Source organism: Tiliqua scincoides, chromosome 2, assembly GCF_035046505.1.
Source record: "Tiliqua scincoides isolate rTilSci1 chromosome 2, rTilSci1.hap2, whole genome shotgun sequence".
NCBI lineage: Eukaryota > Metazoa > Chordata > Lepidosauria > Squamata > Scincidae > Tiliqua > Tiliqua scincoides.
The window spans coordinates 58409565-58429813 of record NC_089822.1 but is presented as its reverse complement, the minus strand read 5'-3'; the positions used below and the strand labels follow the sequence as shown (position 1 = coordinate 58429813).

At 43.0% G+C, this 20249-nt stretch overlaps 1 protein-coding gene across 2 annotated transcripts in view; it reads right to left on the bottom strand.

Annotated features, from left to right (window-relative positions):
- CDC42SE2 (CDC42 small effector 2) overlaps window positions 1-20249 on the bottom strand; it is a 110587-nt gene that overhangs the window by 40700 nt on the left and 49638 nt on the right. The window contains exon 1 of one of the 2 annotated variants that reach the window (XM_066615918.1): window positions 7716-7825. The exons of the other annotated variant lie outside the window; for it this stretch is intronic. The gene's annotated coding sequence lies outside the window, so the exon portion shown is untranslated. Of the gene's footprint in view, window positions 1-7715; window positions 7826-20249 lie in introns of those variants that run through there. 2 annotated transcript variants of the gene reach the window in all.

Below are 20249 nucleotides of genomic sequence, written 5' to 3'. Positions count from 1 at the left end.
AACACAGCAGACAAGTGGAACTTAAATGACACATGGCTTCAGTCTTACTCCTCTTCCCCCCCCCTCCATTACCTTGGGCAGCAGCCTAACACAGAGGAAATTTAGCAGCTGAAGTTTTTCCTAGCAGAAAGAGAAGTGGAGGGATGAAATATTGCCTGTTATGCATTGCATCAGGCTGCTTTTAAAGGCATAGGAGCAGGACCCTTTAAGAAGATGGCAACTACAGTTTCAAGTGATAGGACATGTTGCTGGGGAAAGAGTACATAATCCAGTGATACAGGTGGGGATTCTGGAGGGGGGGCGGAGAGGGAGTGAATAGTCATCAAAGAAAAGAATGAAGCATGAGGAAGATGTTCTGAAATGCTGGCACATTACAGCAGGAAATCAACTTTGCTCTAGTTCAACTTGCTTTTGCTTTAAAGGGTTATATGCTTCAGTAGAGCAGACAAGTGTGCAGCCCAGGAAGCACTAACTCCTCCCCATCTCTCAAATAAAGAATAGCTGAAATCTTTTTACTAAGTCACAAATTTGCACTCTGAAAGTGTTGCGTGTCATCAGTTATGTCAGAAGCAAAACTGCCAGCAGATGTCCATGACATTGATGTCAGAGACAGCATTGCAGCCACACTATCCGATAGTCACCCATGACAGTCGCACAATTCACATATCAACAATGATGTTTGTGAGGGAGGAAAGGCAACTGCATTCCATCAGCAGACTCTACGCACAATTACTGTACAGAGAAAATCTTCAGACAAAAGACTTACACCACAATCTCTTAAAATAAGTGAATCTACAGAAGTCCCCATACTGACTGGGACAAATACTTTTGAAGCAGATCTTGTTTTAGTACATTAATATGGTTTTCTCCTGCATGAAATTTTTGAAAGGACTCCAGTTTTTTAACCATGGAAGTGCCAATGCATAGCTCTAACAGGGCTATGCTAAACAAAGAGTATAATTTTGTTGATCCTAAGGTAAAAATATAATTAATGTGTTTTTCACATTTTTATACCACCCTTCCTCCAAGGAGCACAGCATGATGTAGAATAGTTCCTCTCCAACTTTTATCCTCACAACAACCCTGCAGGGTAGGCGAAACTCAGCGATTTATTTATTTACTTTTATTTGTATCCTGCCTTTCTCCCAAAGGGTCAAAGGCGGCTTACAACATAAGTAAAAATACAAAAACATAAACACAATTAAAACAGATTAAAAACACTTCACAAATATATTTAAAAACAGCACTCAGAATATTAAAAGAATAAAAAGGGCAACAGCAGCAATTTTATAAAAGCTTGTGAAACAGATGTTAAAACACCATGGCCAAGGTGAGCTTCATGGTTCAACAGGGTTCATCCAGTGAGCTTCATGGTTCAACAGGGATTTGAACCTGGATCTTCCAGGTCTAAGTCCAACACTAGAACCACTACACTAGTGCTTCCCAACTTTTTAGTACCAGGACCCACTTATTAAAATGACAGTCTATTGGGATCCACCTAGCTTTATGAGACTAAGAAAAAAGTTTCACTTTACCAGCCACTAAAGCCTCTGCTTTTATCCTTTTTACTATGATGGGGGGGGGGGCAACCATCTGGAGTATTTGTTGCTTTCCACATTCATTGGATTGGGACTTTTCTGGTGGTCCTTTGCAGTGGACTGAGGCATGGCTGCTTACTCATGAATAGCATGTGGCTCGGTTTCACTTTCCATAGGGCTTAATACATTTCCTCGTCAGTTATCAGCTTGTCAGTTTTGCAGCCCACCAAAAATAAGATCTTGACCCACCAGTGGGTCTCGACTCACAGTTTGGGAACCACTATACTACACCATCCTGGCTTTCAGCAATAAGAATTTTGAGAAGCACAGTAATGAAAGAAAAAGGTACAAGTATTTAACACTGCATTATAAGAAACCATTTTACACATAGTAAAATGTGTAATATCGCCTGTCTAGACTTTGTAAATTAATGAGGGTCCACTGGATTATCCTCTTAAACAAGACTTTAGCATAGTTGCAGACAACCAATTTTTTCTTATTGGCTAAATTTTACTGTTACATAATTCAGTCATAGAATTCAAAGTAAAGGAGACCCGTATAATGCATTTCTAATCATATTATATCCCTAACCTTATCAGGCTGAGTGGGGAATTTATTAACTTAGATTTATAGCCAATACTAAAAGCACTTGGTGGGAGAATTTTTAATCTTCTTTACCCACCACCATAAGCAGAAGAATGTTATTCTTATTTTATAAATAGGAACCCAAGGCTGAAGTGCATGCTAATTCCCTACTATTTACTTCTGCTTGCCATTATTTGTGACTGCCACCAAACCCCTATCTTCAAGATCTTTTGTTTCATGCGCAGAGACCTTGGGAGAGTGATAGGGTCTTCTTATTTGTGCTCATATGGACAGAATAAAACACAGTAGGAGCCTTTCCCACTTCTGATGAAGGACTCCTGTGATTGTCAACAATGGCAGTGAAAAATAAGGGCCCAATCCTACGCAATGTGTGCTGGCACACCACCTGCGTGCACCTGCAGGCCCTAGTGCTGGTGGAGCGCTGGCCAGAGCTCTGCTGCTCAGCGGTCACATGGACCACTGGGCAGTGGAGAGGTAGATGGGGGCTTGGGGGGAGACAGGGAGCTCCACCACTCAGTAGTCGTGTGGACCACTGGGCAGTGAAGAGGTAGGTGGGGGCATGGGCAGAGGTGGGGAAGGGGCATTCCGGGGTGGGGAGGACAAGGAGAGGGTGGGGAAGAGTGCTGGGGGAGGGATGGAGCGAGGCGGGACCGGTGGAGCTTTGCTCCACTGGATCCTGAGTCTCCGTGTTGGGCTGTCCGCCCGGCACGGAGACTCTGAATTCTACGCCAATCCTCGGGTCGTCGTAGAATCGAGTAGCTCCATTGCAGGGTTACTCACTTCACCCAAGAAAGTGGTGGTGACGGCTGCCTGTGGCACGCTAGATGCAGCAGCAGCCATTTTTGGCGCTGCTGCAGCCCCACGTGCCAGGCAGCTCAGGATTGGGCTTTAAGTGCTCTGAGGAGGGAATCTGTGTGATTCTGGGTGTCTTGCTCACCACACGGCAGGGTGGTAAATGCATCTGTGGATATCTCCTAGCTGTGGCCAATAAAATAACTTGGTTCACTTGGGAAATGCACAGCACAGCTAATCAATGCTATAAAATGCTCAAAAGAATAGGGTGACTGGCACCAAAAAGATAGCAATGAGTGCGCCCAGTGCACCTATCTCAGGAGGGACTTCCACAATTTAGGAACCATTACTAAAGAAGTCCCAACTAAGCACAGATTTGAAGGAAACAAAAGGAGAGCAAATATTCCTAGAGCAGTCTTATTATAAATTATAATATTATAAATTATAATCACTTTAAAAGTGTACTAAGTAGGTAATATAGTGTCAGCAGATGCAACCACAATCATTACCCACGCACCCTCCCATTAAATAAAAAATGGGTTTCATTTTTTCACAGATTTCAGGGTTTTTTGTTTAAAAAAATGAGAAGCACAGAAAGTGGTGTTATGTATTTTTTTTAATCATCTCTAGTCATGATGTCTATGTGGACCTTCCACATTCAGATGCAGTATAGTTCTGAATACCAGATGCTGGGGAGGGGGAGAGACAACTACCTTCATGCCCTTATTCTTAGCTTTTCAGAGGTGTGGCTGGCCACTGCAAGAAACAGAATTCTGAACGTAATGAAACTTTGGCCTAATCCAAGAAGATTCTTCTCACTGTTCTTAAGTGGGGATGTTCATTGACATAAACAGCAAGCAGAGGTCACCCAGGAGTAGACATAAAATATGCACAAGCTAAGAATTGTAACTAACTATGCAGTTGCATAGCCATTTATCTTTAAATTCTAACTGTGCTGCCACCAGCAGAAGTGAAGGAGATAATGGTGAGAAACAGGGCCTTCTTGGTCATGGTGCCCCACCTGTGAAAGTCCCTCTCCCTGGAACTGAGAACAGCTCCCTCTCTGGAGTCCTTGCAGCACAATCTTAAGAACTTTTTATTCAGGGAAGCTTTTGTATGCTAACACTGGGGGGCTGATACTTTAAAATATGTTTCATAAAATGTTTCATAATCATGATCTGAGTTTTTTTCTGTTTAATTGTTTTAGGCCACAATCCTAACCACACTTTCCTGAGAGTAAGCCCCATTGAACAAAATAGTACTTACTTCTGAGTAGACCTGGTTAGGATTGTGCCCTTAATTGTATTTATATCAGCATTTTAGTATTATTTGTAAGCTGCCTTTAGTGCCCATTGCACTATACATGCTAGAAAAAAATTAAATGTAGAATGTAACATTTTAATTGAAACTCCCATGCAGAGATAACCCCCAGGCGTCCTTCCCATAAGGAAGGATGGGAATACTGCCTCTCAAGAAATGCAATTTTTCACTCTTAATCAAAACCCTCAATGAAATACCAGAATACAGAGAGCCAAGTTACTAACTGATAAATGACCATTTTTCAATTACCCACCTGAAGCAGGAGAAAGTAAAAGCAATGAATGAACTAGGGTAGAGTGGAATTTTTTTATCATGAATGCTTTTAAACCCAAAATAAGAAGCTTAGAAAATAAGCTTTTTTCTCAGAATCTAGGTCTCTTTCATAGCTTGGATCCGACAATGAAGTACACATTTGGATGAATTTAAAGTGCTTAGTAGTTACAATCCAAGGGTAGCATTCTTCATTTAAAAATATTTAACAGGCTCTCTTGAAGGGTCATCCTTACTGTTTTCTAGCTGCCTGGATCTTTGCTGCAACTTCAGAAAGGTCAAGGTAAGGAGGCTGTTCAACTATTGTGCATAGCGGATAAGAACACAGGAAGCCACCAGAAGACAAATGACCGCAGGTGCTAAGACATCATTTGAACTTAACTGCTCCATCTCCAGAGTTCTACTTGTCTAGACTCAGAATATTGTTTTTCAGAAGAAAAAAATGTGTGTTTGGTAGGGAGAGGAGGAGGTGGTGTTATGTGTAAAATTGCTAACTGGATTTTAGTAGCTATTTCATAGCCAAACTCATATTTCTAACTGTTTGCTTCGACAGCACATATACAAACTCAAATTTCTGATAGGAAATTATGTTATAGAAAGTACTGAGTTTATTTCAGATAAACAGAGGGAGAATCTTTGAAAATGGAACATGCTAAATGCAAGTGCTTCTGCCACAAGTCATTGTGCATCAACATCTCTGGTTGGATAGTGGATCTGGATTTCACAATTCTCACAATCATCCTAGCAAATGCCACATAGCCATTTTGAAAGTCCCAGGCAAGAACAGGGTGTGCTAGAAAGTACTTCTGAAACACAGATGTATTTTGAGTGCAAATGCTTAGGACGGGGTGCCCAAACCCCGGCCTGAGGGCCATCGTGGCCCGAGGGGACTCCTAAATTGACCCGTGGGGAGCCCCAGTCTCAATGAGCTTCTGGTCCTCCAGAGACTTGCTGGAGCCCGTGCTGGCCTGACGCAACAGCTCCCAGTATGAGGGTGACTGCTCGACCTCTGGTGTGAACTGTGGGACAAGGGCTCCTCCACTGCTTGCTGTTTCATGTCTGTGATGCAGCAGTGGTAGCAAAGGAAAGGCCAGCCTTGCTTTGTGCAAGGCCTTTTATAGGCCTTGAGCTATTGCAGACCTTTATTCATTCATATAAGTCCCATCTCTAATATATTCATTTATGTAAATTTATTCAAATTTGAATTGTAAATTAATTCTATTTTTCCTAGCCCCTGACACAATGTCAGAGAGATGATGTAGACCTCCTGCCAAAAAGTTTGGACATCCCTGGTAGGAGCAATGCTGCCACAACTTCAGAGAAAGTTATAGTGTGCTTCACTATGTATCTTGATCCATGCAGGTAGCAGGCTGGGCAATTTTTATCTATCCAAAACAGAAGCACAACTGACAGCAGAATCCTGGTAGCAGGTCATAACCCCAGACAACTCTGAAGAGAACTAAAGGAATGCAGTTGGATGTGTGATGTGAAGGGCTTAGATGTTGTTCCAGCAAGAACTGAAGGGCTCAAGATCTTAGTCTATGTGCCCGCTACTTAGGCAGACTGGCTCTGTCCAAGGAGCCTTTAGTCTCAGAGGGCCCTCACCTGACTGTGGAAGTGCTAGCTCTAATGGCATGGTGGGGATATTGATTCCACACAGGGCCCTCAAAGTCTGAGGAGAGGAGTACAACAACATCCTCAGAGCAGAAGGGGGGGTGGGCTTTTGGGATTCCTCCCCTACAGAAAATTCAGGCAGGCTGAGGAGGACACCAGGGCTTGCTCCAAGGGAATTCCCTTTTCCCAATTTGTCTTCTTCTTTGGATCCTTCACCCCCATCCTTGGACTGAGGTTCTTAGGTCATGACCCAATGAGGTACAGTACCTGGTATACAGGGTTATGCAAATTTTCATCAGTATCATTCGCATTTTTTTCATTTCTGCATATGTAAATAAAGCTCTGTTTACCATCTACAAGATATATTCTACTCTATTTTTAATGATTCTGTTCTGCTATTGCTCTCATTCACATCCAAATGCACCACATTCCAGACTTTAAAAAGCCTTGTGAAAATGTCCTATATTTTGCTATCAATCTGAAAGGTCAAAGAGTTGAGCAAACAGGCCACTACCAACCATCATGGTGTTGCAGAAATGTATGAGTTACCCCTGCATTTTAATGGAAGTCCCTCTCCCATTCTTTTCTCGATGAGGCTGAGCAGTCTGCAAAAACAGGTGGTTTATCAAATAGTTGACAAGCTGCAGTACATAGTCTGTCTGGCTGCCTGTGGCTGTTTCCACCCACATCGTACACTGCACAGGTCTGCTCTAGTTCCCACTGCAGTACCAAAAGTTCTACCTACACAATTGTGAGCCATTACTCTCATATGGGGGCAGGGGCGGAAGAGGTGAATGTGCCTTTGCATACATAATACAACATGCTTCAGTCCAAATCTCATTTAAAATAGATTAGAAACATTTCTAGGTACAACTGACTATTAACAATACAATTATGTTGCACAGCTGGTTTATCACTACTGGCTGTACAAGACTAGCTCCTGAACTTTAGTGTATAATAAACTGAACTCTTAATACCCCACATTGTTATTTAGAAGTATACATTTAATTTGTGTGCGCACGCATATGTGTGAGAATATATTCTCTTTTACAAAGTACATCAAGCCGCAGTTACTCCCACACAACTTCCTCTTACAGCTGAGAGGGCAGATGACTATTTAAGGTCTTGTAAGTAATGCAGTTATTTTTGGATTTTAGTTGCTTTGCAAGCTTTAAAACACTAGCTGAGGTCTGACAATATAGAGAGTTGGTCTGATAGGCACAGACTAAAATGATTTTACTTTTTTCTCCTTCTGGCCCTAGCCTAGTTTAAAATTTGTGCCAGAACACAGAATATGATTTCAATGTCATAATGAAAGAAAACTCCCCCACCCACACACATATTTTGAAAAATATAAAAACTTTAAAAGAAATGCATCAATTGATACAAACTTTGCACTAGTTTTTACTTCTCAAGTTTTTCTTCTCTACCTTATAATCTTCTTACAACAGCTCCTCACTGGTAACTGTGCATAATTTATTTAGATTAAGGCAATGTTAAGTCAGTCCCATCCCACCTCCTGAACACTGTTCACCCAAGCAGCTCAACACACCTATTCTTGTCTTACAGACTCACCAAATGCCATCAGCACAAGTGAACAGGAAAAAATAATTCTTTGCTTTAAAGTGAAGTTAAAATATGGGTGAAAAAAAGCTGAAATTTATACTGGAGAAGGAATAGCAAGAGAAGCTGCTGGTGCTATGTGAAGCATGGCACACAGAAGTGGGTGGTAGTGATGTGATGATGTCATTGCCAACTGTTTCTGGGTAGCCTGTTTTTGCCAATCAGATCCTCAGGCAGGCAAGCTTCAATTGTAGCAGCTGGAGCTCCACTTGCTGCTCCAGTGAGAGACCCTGACACACACAAGGCCCAATTGAGCGAAATTGGTTGAATCACCCTAAGGCCAGCCCTGAATGCAAGAACCCATTTTCTTTGTACAAATTAATTTCAGCTCTAATTTTCATAAGCCAACATTTCTTTCAAAGAGCAGGGTATGAGTGAAGTCCTAAATTCAGGTCTGTGGGAATTTTATTAAGACAACTAACAGATAACCAATAGGTTCCTACAGCTGTATGTCTTACAGGTGAACAATTGGTAAAGATATTCTTATAAATCATAAGGTTTATGGTCCTATCCTACTGAGCCCAGCTATTGACAAAATGCATGTTCCAATGTTGGTAACTGCTAAAAAGCAGCTGTAAAGAGCTCTCTGGCAGTAAGGAGAGTAGCATGCTGCAGGAGCACCAGCAGTAAGTCAGGAACCTACCTGCCTGCTTCAGTGGATCCCAGAGGATTCACCAAGGCAGGTAAGACGGCAGGGTAAAGTGGAACAGGGGAGGGAAGGGGCATAACTGGGCAAAGAGGAAATGGAATGGGGGTGGGGAGCCTGTGGGGGTATAGATTGGGCAGCAACGGCATGCACTGGATCCTATCCATCCCCTTTGTCTCCGTGGACTTACACCAGCAAAATTGGTGGTGCAGTGTCTCCAGGATCCAAGGAAAACCACTGTACAGTGGGAGGCTTAGGGAAGTGTAAGGGGATTTAAATCCCCTTTCCCCTCCAAAACCTCCTGGTCCTCCATCACCAACACCCCTGATGGATACAGCACACTCCATTTAGGCATGGCAGCACCAGCGGGGGGGGGGGGTAGAACTGAGCTGTAAATGGGTAACAAAAGAACCCTGCAAGTGGTTTTTCACTCAGAAGTCACACATTATAGCAGTACTCAAAGTTAGAGTAAGACAACAACTAAACCCTACATAAAAAGTAAAACAATATTATCAGAAAGACACTATAAAAAGTGCAATAAACAAATGAAACAATGTGATCTGCTTCAGTTGTCTGTACCTAATTTCATTGTCTGCAACTTTCCCAATTGGACAGAAAAGGGTTAAAGAGAACAAAGAAAAATGCTTTTACATCTAGACACCTTGCACCCATGCAGCGTTTTTTCTTCTATGAGATCAATTTCATTGTTGAGTTCCATGCAGCCCCTGTATTCTGCATGAACTATGTCTATGGAAAACAGATTAGTTTCAAAGGATTTATTGCTCTGCAAATAATCAATTTATATAGCAACTTGTTTATTATTTCACATTTGTATGCTCTTCCTTTTTCTAAGGTCTGTCTAGAAGTATTACAAGGCCCCAAACAGGCCAACTGGTGGTTTCAAACTGGCACAGGAAAGGAGTCTCATGTCCTAGACTTATAAAAGCAATATAACTGTGCTAACATTTGCATTTAAAAACCCACTGCAAGAGTATTCTCAGAGGAATGGGCAACCCAAACCTTTAACTTAGAAACGTCATTCTGAGCAGCACAGGATGTGGCACATGCCTTTGGAAGCTGGTGAAATGACAACTCTGTCAGCGCTGCTGCAGTTCTGCTATTGTAGCCCCCATGCCCCACAGATGTCCCACAAACACCAGCATAACACAACATACTTCCAACACTGCTGCAGCTACAGCCACATAAACCTAAAAACAGGGTTGTGACATGGGCAAAATGTGGAGGAATAGACTTATGACATATCCTAAACTCCTTTCTGACACACCAGAAACATCAGGGCAACATTACACCAGTGTTGGAGCTGTTGTAGAAATCAAAAATCCTATGGGCGGGGAAAACACTAGAAAATCTTAACTCCCTCCAACCCCTTTCCTAGACCAGAACTCAGATGACTGAGTGGCCAGCTGTGACTTGCTCCAGTGTGGGGGGGGGAGCAGATTGCTGGGCACAAGTTGGTCTGCTGCCATGATGTACAAAGGCAGGCAGTTGGGAGGGAGAGACAGAAGTCTGCACAATGACAGCTACGGCAGGGCTACTGTGCAACAGGCACCAGCACTGATGCAAAGGGAACAGTGTGTGCGTGCGCTGTCGCAATAGGGTGCCTAAGGCTGCAATCCTATCTACACCTTCCTGGGAGTAAGTCCCACTGAACGCAACAGGGCTTACTTCTCAGTAGACATGCATAGGATTGTGCCCCAAGTCACCTCCAAGCGATTGGCCCTTCAAGTGCTCTTTCTGTCTGCTCAATATGCTACAGACTCATAGCCAAGTGTACCACTTTGTGGTGCTGCAGGAAGCTCAATGTCCCATGAGGTACTCTTTGGATATCTCCTGTTGTGGGTGAATGGTTACAGAGCAGCTCTATAGACTGGCCAGTGTGGGTTCTGGAACTATTGCCACCACTCTCTGCCATGACTGATCTTGAGAAAGATGAATGTGATGTTCCAGTAATCCCTGTGGTTGCAGTTGAATGTGTCAGCAGGTGCCATGAATGCTATTTGGTCTGCTCTACGAAACAAGTTTGACATCCCTACTCCAGGAGAATTTCCTGCTACAGGCAAAGGTTGGATTGGATGACCTTGTGGGTATCTTCCAACTCTGATTCTATAAGATGTGGGCTGCCTATAATGGAAAACAACATGGTATACATTTTTATGGCATTATAGTCTTGTTACAATGAAGTAACAGAACACCATAATAATTCTTTATTAGAATATTTTGCCTTTTAAACAATTAAACCAGTTGTTTTTTATTCATATCTATAATAGATAATTCCATAACAGAAAGAAGCATCAGGCAAATCTGAACAGCTTATAACAAAGTGTCCTTTATGTTCTATAATAGAGAACACAAAGCACACAATGAAGGAACTACAGCCAAATATCTTTAGTAAAGCAATACTGTATTACATTCACTGTCTACTTTCGGAATCTAAAAGCCATCTCAACAAATCACTAGGTAAAGGACCCCCCCCCCCCCCGGCGTTAAGCCTAGTCATGTCCAAATCTAGGGGTGGTGCTAATCTTGTTTTTAAGCCAAAGAGCCAGAAAGTTTCCATGGTCATGTGGCCAGCATGACTAGACACCTAAGTGCACAGAACGCTGTTACCTTCCCACCGAGGTGGTACCTATTTATCTACTCACATTTTTACATGCTTTCGAATGCTAGGCTGGCAGGAGATGGGACAAGCAATGGAAGCTCACCCTGTCTCACGGTTTGGAACTGCCAACCTTGCAGTCAACAGGCTCGTTGGCTCAGTGGTTTAACCCACCATGCAGTGCCACCACATCCCTCTACACCAGTGTTTCTCACACACTTAGCACCAGGATCCACTTTTTAGAAAGAGAATCTGTGAGGACCCACCAGAAGTGATATCATGACCAGAAATGACACCATCAAGCAGGAAAATTTAACAGTCCTACCCACACTTACCCAGGAGTAAGTCCCATGGACTAACATTGTAAAAAAAAAAAAAATACATATCAGCTTCTTAAAAGCACAGGTCTGTAACATTTCCCCAAATGTCATTTTTACCACGGGTTACATCAGGGGTGTCCAAAGTTTTTGGCAGGAGGGCCACATTGTCTCTCAGACACTGTGTCAGGGGCCGGGGGGGAAAAATTCATTTACATTTAAAATTTGAATAAATTTACATAAGTTTACATAAATGAATGTATTAAAGATGAACTTGTATGAATGAATGAAAGTCTTGCAATAGCTCAAGGCCTATAAAAGGCCTTGCACAAAGCAAGGCTGGCCTTTCCTTTGGTGCCGCTACTGCATCACAGATGTGAAACAGCAAGCAGTGGAAGGAGCCCTCATCCCACAGCTCACGTGAGAGGTCAAACTGTCTCCCTCAAACTGAGAGCAGTTGCGTCAGGCCAGTGTGGGCTCCAACAAATCTCTGGAGGGCCAGAGGCTCACTGGAGACTGGGAGCTCCCTGAGGGCCGCATTGAGAGGCCTTGAGGGCCGCAAGTGGCCCCAGGGCCAGGGCCAGGCCCCAGGTTGGGCACTCCTGGGTTACATGAAAGGCTACGGCATTTTTTTACACTAATACATTATTCTAATCATAAGTACATTAGCTGGGAAGCTCACTTAATTCATGGAATTTGTTTAAGACTTAGGGCTGTGATCCAAATGTAAACTTGAGGGCTCTGTCTTCATGCAGTGGGATTTTTCTCCTAGTACAGAAGACACAAATCATGTCATATCACAAACTGCACTTGAAATATCACTCAGAGAGAACCACTGATTAAGAAACACAATTCTAGGGCTCACACACCTGAAAGTTATCCCCACCGAAATTGAAGGGACTCACTCCCATTAGGATCAGGGTGCAAGCCAGGCAAAACGTCTAATTAGTATTGACAGTGTGCACAACCTGCTCTAACAATAGTTCTCTGGCACGGTGCTTCCAATGTACGAGGGTCGCCCAGAAAGTAATGCACCACATTTTTTTTCTCAGCCTACAGTAATGGTACGAATGCGAAACTTTAGATATACATTATTTGAATTTTCAGGAGTGCACACACAAATTTTTGGTTTCTTCAGACAGATAGCGTAGCTGCAGCAGTGTTTCGAAATGGCGTCTGTAAGTGATGTACGTTACAAGCAGCGTGTCGTCATTGAATTTCTCACTGCGGAGAAAGAAACTGTTGGGAACATTCCCAAACGTTTGTGTACAGTTTATGGAGAATCTGCAGTCGACAGAAGTACGCTTAGTCGCTGGGCACAGAGGGTGAGGCCATTAGAAGGCGGTTCGGCAGAGCTCCAAGATTTGCAGCGTTCGGGGAGGCCATCCACGGCTGTCACACCTGACAAGATGCAGCTTGCTGATGTGCTCATTCGCGAGGACCGACGCATAATGACTAGGCAGTTGGCGCTGAAGCTGTCAATCAGCAAAGGAAGTGTGGATGCAATCATCCGTGCTCTTGATTACTCAAAAGTGTGTGCACGATGGGTTCCGCGCTGTCTTACGGTGGACCACAAATCTCTCAGAAAAAACATTTCTTCTGAGTTGCTGAAACATTTTGAAGATGAGGGGGAAGCGTTCTTGTCCAGGATTGTGACAGGTGATGAAACCTGGGTTCACCATTTTGAGCCCGAAACAAAACGACAGTCGATGGAATGGCGTCATCCTCAATCTCCACAGAAGAAAAAATTCAAAGCAACTGCTTCCGCCGGTAAGGTCATGATCACTGGTTTTGGGACTGTGAGGGCATCATACTCATTGATGTGATGCCAAGAGGCAGCACCATTAATTCTGAAGCTTATGTGAAGACATTAACCAAACTCAAGAAACGCTTCCAGCGACTTTGGCGCCATAACAACCCAGGTGAATGTTTGATTCAACATGATAACACTCGGCCTCACACAAGTTTGAGGACTTCGGAATACATCACTAAACAGGGTTGGACTGTGTTACCCCATCCACCCTACAGCCCTGACCTAGCTCCCTCAGACTTCCACTTGTTTGGGCCATTAAAGGATGCCATTCGCGGAAGACATTTTGAGGATGATGAAGAGGTGATTCGCACAGTGCAGAAATGGCTTCGTGACCAGAACAAGGAGTGGTACCGACAGGGCATACATGCCCTTGTGTCTCGCTGGAGGAAGGCCATAGAACTGGACGGAGATTACGTGGAAAAATAGGGAGTGTAGAAGAAACATCATTCTTTCTTGTGTGTAAGTTTCATTGTGTTCAATAAATAATTGTTGAAGAGAAAAAATGTGGTGCATTACTTTCTGGGCGTCCCTCGTAATCTAAGCTTTTTTTTTTGTCGGCATCCTTCAGTCTCAGAAGACTATGGTATCGCACTCTGAGTAGTGTTCTGGAACAGAATGTCCTCTCCAGTGCGCGAAGCCTGGGTAAAGTAGATATGGAGGATAGACTGTTACCCATGCAGCAAATCCCCCCTCTCCACGTCACTGAAATGGTCCAATGGAAAGGCAGAAGCCAATATGGTTGGTTCCAGCGGCGTCGCAGGAGTTGCCAGAACGTGACTGTGTTCAGCCATGAACTGCCTCAGGGACTCCGGCTCCGGATTTTGCCTCGAGGTTGACTCCTGAAACCTTTTCCATAACTGGATGTAGCCGCAAGGCAGCGGAGGTTTGGGATCAGAGTTTTCCTTCTCTCAGATGAGCTGCCTTCCCAGGCTAACGAGTCCCATCTACCCGGTGGCTGTTCAGTCGCCTCTTACGACAAGTACAGCCAAGCTGATTCCAATGTAAATTCTAAATTGATTCCAATGTAATCAAATGAACACATACTGAGGATGGCTTCAGACACTGCCTAAAGAACCAAAAGAGGAAGAGTGAGTGATCCTTGCTTCTAAAGTAATGCTTTGTCTGCAGCCCCAGGTACAGAAGAAAATTCTCATATGTCTCCCTGCAGGATTCTCCCTTAACATCATGCCTCAGCACAAAAAGAGGAAGCACAACCCACTTCCTTTTGGCACTTTCTGATAATGTGCAGATTCATCCTCAGATTGATTCATACTGCAGGGGAAAAAAAAAAAGACCAGAACAAAACAGCAAGAGCAGGTTCCTTTCACTAGCACACTTGGGACTCTATCTTTCCCTTCTTCCAAGTTGGTTGCTAGAAAATTTAGTGGGTACCTAAGTTCTGCACCACTGTCTTTAATAAAAAGAGACACTGACTAGTTTTAAGCATACAAGAAGCCCTCAATTTAATGGACTAATGGGGAGAAGGGACATCCATTAATGCCAAAATCCATCAAATCAGAATGTATTGAAGTCAATGGAGATGTGCAAGTCAATGGAGATGTGCAAGTGCAAAATGTATGTGGTTAATTTTTAATGAAACAGAAAGTGTCTATTGCTTCCAAAGTCTCTTAAATTGAGGGTTCACTGTACAAGTCATGCCTTGTTATCCACTGCCTTGTTCCAGAATGGAACCCCAGAGGATAAAAAAAAAAATCAGTGGATACCAAATCAGTGGAAAAATAGCTTTAAAGACCTATTTCTAGGTTGCTTGCTCCTCCATTGCCACTCCAAAATCAATGGTATAGATGCTATACCACATTCAGTCACTAGATTGGGTGAATAATAGAATCTAATGGAATGAAATTATAATTATTTAACAGTGCAAAGGTAGGAAATGGGATTTTGGTGCTTTTTCCCCCTTGCTACAAGGCATTTAAAGGTGGACTCCAACAGTGGTGAGTCAAATCAGTGGATATTGATGTCCTATCTGTAATTGAAAACCAAGGTTTGTGTTAACCAGTTAAGAACTCACATCAGTTGAGTTTCCAGCTGTGTAACAGGCAACCCATGGTTTAAATGTGCTGGTCTGCTTTACTTTCCCATCTGCTCAGGCTTCAGGAGAGGATCAAATCCTATCTAACTTTCCAGTGCTGGTGGAGTCACAACGCAGCCCTGAGGTAAGGGAACAAATGTTTCCTTTCCATGGAGTAGGAGGCCTGTGTGACTTTCCCTCCCCCACAGCAAAGCATTCCCTGGGCACAGCTGTATCAGCACTGGAAAGTTGGATAGGACTGGGCACCACTTCTATAGTGCCCACTCAAGAGGTGGGGCAGTGGCCATGGATCTGGTTGATCCATGGTTTGCAAATTCAGACATAATGGGAAATTGCACAAAACAAACTTGTGGTTTACAGTCCAACTTCCAATCATAGTTTCAGCTCCTGCTTTTTTTGGCATGAAATAAACCACTATTTATGGTAGGCTGCGGTTCAGATATTAGTTAAACCATGACTTAATGTTAACCATACAGTCAGTTCACTATATATGAGAATTTGATTATCTGTGAATGGCAGAACTGCCACCTATTTCTTGTTATCTGCAACTCTGTTCTCATTATCTGTGAATACTGTACCAGTGTAAGCTAAAAGCTGTCTGGATAGGGTCAATTTTTCCACATCAAATGGGCACTGGTATTGGCACATGGAGAATGTTGGACACATTTGTGTCCACTTCCAGACTTGTACCACCATCTTGGGGACTCCAGTTGAACCTTCACAATCCTAATGATGATGACAGGTCAATGATAGGTAGTCTGGAAGACCACCTGAGGGCTGCCCTGGGGCTGGGACAAGCCCAGAGAAGGAGCCAAGAAACAGGTGGAGGAGGAGAATGGGTGAAGCAATCTCCTCCCCACAGCTGAACTCTGAGGCCTTGTTGTTTGGCCAGCAACCTTCAACCTTGCAGTTTTTGAGGGATAGCTAGCAGGGAGAAATCACCATTGCCACAACCTTCAAGGCATCAAGGAATATCCAAAACAGAGGAAGAAGCACCAGATGTTGATGAGCCCTTGCTATCATCCAGGGCCATAAACTTTGACTTAAGATTCAGGTTCATAAAGTTCATAGAATGTATGGTGAAGAGGATCCCCTGGAACCTAACCCCATTTTCCCCTTAGGCTCAATAATTCAGCATCCACTAGGTTTTCCAGGAACCTAACCCTAGCAGATACTGAGGTTGCAGTTTCACATTATGTCTGAACACAGTCTGTTAAAGGAACCATAACAGAATTTCTATAAACCAACCACGGCTGCAGTGCATGCGGTTCTTCACTGCATTAATTCCAGTTATCGCAATAGCATTTTCATATGCTGTAGTGTTGACATGTTTTCAGCATTTGACCTCAGCATGTACATGGGAGTCCAAATTCCTAGAAAGCCCTTCTGATTTATAAAAAAGTAAATGTGTCAGTGTGAGATTAGCAGGCTCACACTAGGTGCTATTCTATCAAATGTAAGTAAGATTGAGCTCTTCACTTCCACTATCAGTACAACTCACACACAGCACTGCCAGTCATCATTTACTTTTAAAAACTGTTTCTTTTCTATGCATGCTGCCATTTTCCTCAGATACACAATCAATCACTGAAAGAGTCTACTGTCATACCTACTGCTTCCAAAGAAGCAAAACCACAGGATCATCCAGAAACATTATTGAATTCTCAGATTCTGGCGTTTGTTTCTGTTGTATATTGTTTCAGCATTAAATAAAAAAATTGTTTCAAACAATACACACAGTAACATTTCATGCTTCTGTTTTAGCTTTCAGCTCCACTGCCTACAAAACCATCATACAAAAAACAGATCACCTGCCCATGAAGGAACAGCAATATCACATGAGCAGATTTTTCTTATCTTGGCTTTCCATCCACCAGAACATCTTATATTTTCTTCCTGCTCTTTCAATCAGTCTTGTCTATTAGTAATTGCTTCAAGTGTTTCAAAAAATTCAGAAAAAAACAGCCAAGAAAGCTGTATGTCAAGTTTCAGTTGGACATAATGTAACCAATTCGAAAGTTCATATTTTCCAACTCCAAACTGCGACATCTTAAAAGGAGTTCTATATTATCCCAATCCTGAAACATATTTAAAAACCTTTCTACAAGAGCTTACACAATTTCTCTCTTTCTTCAGAGGTTGTAACTTTACTGGAGAGATGATAAAGCTGCAATGGTTTTCCTTGCACACTCTGCCTTATAACATCCTAGCACCTACTGCAAGAGATGATTACAATTTTGTCCACAGTCATACACAGGAACATTTACAATATAGGCCTCAATTATGAACTAAGGGCCCACTCCTATCCAACTTTCCAGTGCTGGTGCAGCTGCAATGTAGCCCTGAGGTACGAGAACAAACATTCCCTTACCTTGAAGAGGCTTCCATGACTGCCTCTCCACCGCAGGATGCTGTGTATGCCCCACTGGCACAGCTGCATCAGTGCTGGCAGGTTGGATACTATGGGGCCCTAGCGTAGACCCCACTGAAGTTAAACAATCTTGCAGGATTTTCTGTCTTTGGATTTAAAATACTTTTGTCCAGAACTCACCACTCTGGACTAGCATTCTGAAAACCACAAGGCTATCAAGGTGTACATTTTACATGTACATCAGTAATACCGACAGTTGCGCTTTTATGCTGTTTACCAATTGCAGTATTTATCCGGGCAAGACACCTTGAGTCAACAGATAAAAGAGTACCAAACTCATACTTAGAAATATTCACTCTCTAAAAGTATGGCATCCATTTATAAGGGCACATATGGAATGCATGCTTAATTCAGTAAGCACAGAAAGCAAAAAAGACTAAACTTACACACTGTGTTCAGGTACAGTGAATAATGTATGGAAAGAGAACACACATTTAAACCTTCAAAAGGTTGGCAACCCAATCCTATGGTTTTTCCCACCACAGCATGCAGCTGCGCCAAAAAAGGTTGTGCTGCATGCTGCAGTGGTGGGGAGAGACTGATCAGGAGACATATTTTCCCTTACCTGCACATAAGCCTCCTAATCACCAGTAGGTCTCCTTGGAGCAACTTGCACTTACGCCAGCTCTTTAGCTAGAGCAAGTCCAGAGAGACAAAAGAGATATATCAGCTTCCACCAGAGGTGATAGAATTTGGTGCAAGTCACTCATGCTGGGTGCTGGGTGCCATCCCCTCCTTCCTTCCATCCTTCCCCCATTCCACCCTCCCACCCACCACATTATGCCCCTGTCACCAACTCATCTTCATCAGCAAGTGCTCTGCTTCCTGTCATTGCAGGCTGAGTCGCCATGGACTATCTGGCAGGGGTCCAGAAGCTCGAGGCTATGTGCATTTCCAGATTGCAGTTTATGATGGCTATAAAGCGGACCAGCTGCTGGATTGCTAGTTGCAGTGGTAGCCCACATTACTAGGATTGGCCTGCTAATGGGATATACTGACATCCCAATCCTATCTATATGGTATGCTGTTGTGGCAGCCTCTCTGCCAGTCTGTGGAGTGCTGCCAGTACAAAGGCTGGAAGACTGTGTGCCACTAGTGGTGCCCTGCAGACTAGTCACCAGCATGGTTTTGCTAACAGTGGGGTAGAGATTGGGCTTGGGATTGGGCCAGGATGGCGTAATCTTGGTGGTACTAGTAGCCACTGAATCCTACATCCCTGTCCCGAGCCTGTCATACATCCTGCAGTGGTACAGATCTATGCCAGAAAAAGAGCTCATGTAGATCTGAATAGGACCATAGGGGACCCTGCACTGGCTGTAGAGGTAAATAAAATTTCTTTTTACTTACCTCTCCTGGCTGGCCTGGTCCCCTTCTGGTACACAGGATGCAGCAGGCACTGCACCAGCAGTCCTGCATCTTGTGCACCAGAAAATGATAGGTTTGGGCCATAAGATTCATAAGGAAAAACATGTTAAGAGTGCACTTTTGGATTAATGTAAATTGAGTGATTGTGGGTGAGAATTAAAGCAACGTTCTGCTGTTTGTTGTTTGCACGCAATTCTTTCACTTCCCCGTTTGACTCTTAAATCCATGTGAAACTGCTTTTTTAAAGAAAAAGTTGAACCAAAAAAAAAAAGTACAGACTTGCCTATAAGACATGCAAAAATAATAAGAAAGGGAACGGTATTCCACTCCTACATCTTGTAATGAACACATTCATTTCTAAGGTACTGATAATTTCTGTCCCTGGAATTATTTGGTGTAAATTCTTAAACTTTTCAGTTAAACTCTCCTCCACAGCACGTCAACCCACAGTTTGGGTCTGTAGGAACAAAAAGTGGATTACTACCCCTATTTGGTATTTTTATGGTTTGTACATAGTATACATGACACAGAATATAGAACTCGCATATAAAGGTTAGGCAGCATATGAAAGACAGAAATAGTTCAACCAAACCCTGCTACTGTCATATTCATACTTCAATAAACAAAAACCAGACCACACACAATTTTGTTTCTTGTCTCTATGCATTGTTGATGCCTTTACTGTTCTTTAACAGGGGTTACAATACCTAAACTTTCACTTTAAGGGAAATCATCCCTTTCCATCTCTTTTCCTATCTTCGAAAACAACAAAAACTTGTACCTCCTCATGCTGATGTAATTCTCCTGTTGTAGAGGATGTGAACAAATCAGCAGATTAAAACCTGCTTTGAGAACTGCCTAGCAGGAAGTCTGATAATTCAGCCGCACTCATCACAATATATTTTCACAAGGAGGGGTCACACCACCATTGCAAAACTGCTGTGTGCACACATGTGAGGTCAGTAGAGATTTAAACATGACATCTTTACTGCTTGTACTCTACAATTTACTTAATAACCAAGCAGCCCATTTTATATACTTTTACTAAACAAATTTAACTCTAAACAAAGCTAAGTGTTCCACATGCTAATATGATACTTACATTCAGGTGAATTACAATACATTATATTTGTACTTTCATGCTAGACACCTGCTGGAGTAGGTAAGACAGCACAGAGGTTGGGAGGCAGGCAGGTAGGTGGAATGAGGATGAGATGGAGCAGGGAGGAAGACAGATTGGGCCC